This window comes from Gymnoscopelus microlampas (assembly GCF_963454915.1).
Source record: "Gymnoscopelus microlampas genome assembly, chromosome: 4".
Lineage (NCBI taxonomy): Eukaryota > Metazoa > Chordata > Actinopteri > Myctophiformes > Myctophidae > Gymnoscopelus > Gymnoscopelus microlampas.
The window spans coordinates 27,492,715-27,496,842 of NC_139941.1; positions in this window are offsets into that span (position 1 = coordinate 27,492,715).

The following is a 4,128-nucleotide window of genomic DNA, read 5'->3' on the forward strand; positions in this document are numbered from 1 at the left end:
CCGCACCTATGAGCGTTCTCTTCCGGCCGGCGTGTTTTTCCAAAATAAAAGCACAGACCTATGAGTAGTTACAGCGGCAGTCAACTTTTAATAAGAATGAATATGTATTTTTCATGAAATCATTTAAAAGTTGTTTATTCATTCATTGATTGTACAAAACTGGGAGCACACAGTTACTTTGTAGATTTTGATTATTATTTTTTTATACATTTGAAAATTGTTCAATCAATGGGACATTCTGCATAATGAGTACTTTCTACTTTTGGTACTTTAAGTACATTTTGATACCACTTTTATACTTTTACTCAAGTACATTTTGAATTCCGGACTTTTACTGTCTGTAGCAGAGTATTTCTACATTGCAGTATTTATACTTTTACTTAGTAAAAAATGTGAGTACTTTTTCCACCACTGTATATGCACTGTGTTGAGTGTGAGTTAGTTGTCTAAACACTGACTTGTTGAAGACGCTTTTTGTCATTCCCCTCCATATATTTTTGATGCACTTTTTAATCTGTAAATTCTTGTGATTTGTAAAAAATAAATAAAGTATGTTAATTATAGATTGTAATAAGTACATGGTAGGCAGCAGGGGGCAGCATTATCCTGGATGAGTGCAAGGTTTGAAGAAATTAGGTGGACAGAAGGGAAATGGTGACAAGAACTTAACTATTTCCCTTGACATATACACATTTGCTGACATATATGCATTTGTTAAAAGAAAACAAATCATACCCTTAGTAAAGAACAGAGGAGTCCTGTTTTGTCCTGTTCATCCATCATGTAGGCTACTGTACTGCACATGCGCTGCTCTTTAAATGTTCACCAAGTTACTAAATGTTAATGGTGGGTTGTCACTGCACTTCATACAAATTAAATTACCTTTCATGTACCCCTTGTTTGTGAATGATGTGCTTCTGAATCTGATTCTAGTCTGTACTGTATCACATGGCAACAAGCGCAGCAGGTTAGAATGGTTGGCCCTATGGTGATGGAAACTAGACCCCCTTTTTGAGTCAAGATACTGCTGGTGGATGAGAGACTGTGCTGGTGATGATGGAACCACCTTGACTCAATCTCCTCAGACAATAGAGACCTTACTGTAGCATGGTGGAGATGGCATGGTTGGTAGGTTTGCACAATATTCAGTCTGAAAAAGATCATGTCAGGTTCAGAAAACAATATTTGAAGTTTAGTCTGAAATATTTCTACACTAAAGAGATGGTGCTGAAAGTATGACCATGGGTAACATCAATACAAAATGTATACATTATTTAAATAGCAAAGAGGAGGGTGGAAACGGGGCCTACTTCAGTTCTTAGATCACAGACAACAGATGGTCAACAAAATGTGGCCCTACCAAAGTTCAATATCACTGTCATGAATTCTCAAAGTCTGTATAAAATATTGTCACCTTCTTGGCTGAGAATTTCAGAATTTTCATCGAGTCAAGGTCAACTTGGCATTGAGATAACCTAAATCCTGATAAAAAATACTTCCTAGTGTAGTCACCACACTGTTTTGGGCCAGGCTCATAGGTGGCAGGGGTGGAGGCCTATAGCACCTCAAACTGTGTGTGTGTAGGAAGAGAGTGCCACCTCTCATAGGTGAACCAGTGACCTTGTGATTACTAGATGGTCTCTCTACCCACTAAGCGACTGACACCCCAAGTTGAGTTTAAAAACATGGGTTTAGTGCAGTGGTTCTCAAACTTCAAGAATACCCAAACTCATTATGTATTTGGCAGACCCCAATCTGAAAAGGTTTTGTGCCAGGGACCCCCAGAAGAGAAGATTTATGTAAAAGATAAATCACAATTATTCAATTGCTATTTTTGAATAGCCAACATATAAATGGATAAAATGATTGTGATGCTATATTATCTACTTTTGCTGGGGACACCCTGGAAACCCCCTAAGGGCTCACATTGTGAGCTTGTCGATTGGCCATTTTCAGCAAAAGCTTTCCCCACAATAACAGAAAAGACACTAGTATTGAGCCCTGACGGACTCGGTTACCCATGTGGGGTTTAAGTGGTTAATAGAGATCATACCATCAATGTGTTATTTATTTTAGATATTGACTTCAGCTAACTATCATAATAAAATGTTATACTATGTCAATGTGGTAGATATTTCTTATCTGATGCAAATGAGCATGAACTGAAATCACAAGAGATGTATGGCAGACATTTTGGCTACTTGAATTCGCATCATTCTTTCACAACACATGCAATTTTGTTTACTTGATATTGTTATTAGAATGAAGAGCTTTCCATAGCTTCTATTTCACACTAAAGCCAAAGAGAAGAAAAAGACATGAAGCTTGATATCCAATCATATAAAATATATCATTTATTACACAACCAATTTAAACTACTAGAACTGTTACATTTCATTTTAAAGAAAATATACTGTACTGAATGTACAAAATAAAATATAAAAGAAGATTTAATGTAGAAAATAAAGACACTTAATGTACAATATAATAAGAGATGAAATCAAAACTGATTAATGCATAAGATAAAATATAAAACAAGCTTTTATATATATATATATAAAAGCGTACCAAAAAAGAACAAGTCAATATAATAATAAAACACTATTATTTACAGAACCTCTCAGTTCAACATGACTATTTACAATGGTTGAAGTTTATTTAAAACAAAAGATTATTACTGTAAAATACTACTCAGGGAAGGTTGTCTAAGACTAGGACCCATCTCGCAGTGGTGTCCGATAAATAAATACTGTACTGGTATTCAAAAGTACAAATTACAAAGTACATAAATAAAAAGTACACTCAAATTGAAAAAGGGCATAAGTTGTTAATACACAATATCTTTTTGTAAGATTGGTCCCAAGAGATAATTGGAGAGCAGTGATTGAAGTCCGGTGCTTGGCTAGCCCCATTACGAACCTCTCCCTCCGCTATACAGCTCCAAGATTAGGTTCCACTGGGCTGGCTACCGGAATCGGTGGAACACCGGCAAAGGGTCCGTGGATTTACTTTTTCGCCACATCATATCCAAAAACTAAGGTAGTCCCCCAATTCTACAGATGTTTGAGGATTTTGCGGAACCCTAACTTTTTAGAACACAACGAAACACCTGCTTATTTAGTCAGCCTGAGTGTGGCCATGTTTTCCATTGTAGCCTAACCGGGAGCAGTACTGGCACCTGACGTAGGGGGTTCTTCCGGGTTGAATGGGAAACATGGCCACAGGCTGACTAAAATAAGTGATTTAAACGGTTGTTTCGCCCCGTTCTAAAATGTTAGGGTTCCGCAAACTCCTCAAACGTCTGTAGAATTAGGGGACAACCTTTAGTTTTTGGATATGATGTGGCGAAAAAGGTAATCCACTGACTCTTTGCTGGTGTTCCACCGATTCCGGTAGCCAGCCCAGTGGAACCTCATCTCGGATTCGTAATGGGGCTAGTGCTTGGCAGGCAACCTTCATCATTGGCTGGGTCCAGGTCTCTTGGTGGCGACGCAGGCAGAAGATCGTCTCTGTGCATGGAGAAGAAACAACAGTGTTAGTATCAACGTCCAGCCCTTTCTCGTCTACAATACGTATACATCTTGCTAATTAAAGCCACTTGAATAAAGTATACATAGAGTGTTGTGTCTCGCCATAACGAAAATAGTTACTAGTTACATATTATGTATTCAAACTATGTAAGCCACGAAATGTTCTAAATATTTTGTATAACTACAACTCAACATTTAATCACAATATTGTATCCTTGTTTACATCTAAATTTCATCAAGGAGGGAGCTTACCAATATGTACAGAGACGTAAAATTAAGCTCCGTTTGTTGCTCATATATGTCGTAAGCTCCCTCCTTAAAGAAATTAAAAAACATTTTGCCAACTCACCTTCCTCCGAACCATCCTGCGGTTGTTGGGAGCATCGATGACGATGCACGTCCTTCTGTTGGAGAAGTAATCTTCATCGATCTGTTGGAGAAAATGTAGTGATTTGTAACTTGAGCTGATTTCCTTCATAAATTAAACTAAATAAACTTCAGACATAGTTCTAAGTTGAGGTTAGTGGCGGTAAATGTACACAGAAACCAAAATACTGGTCAATCAGGTCACTTCAACAGGCAACACGGTTTTTAACTA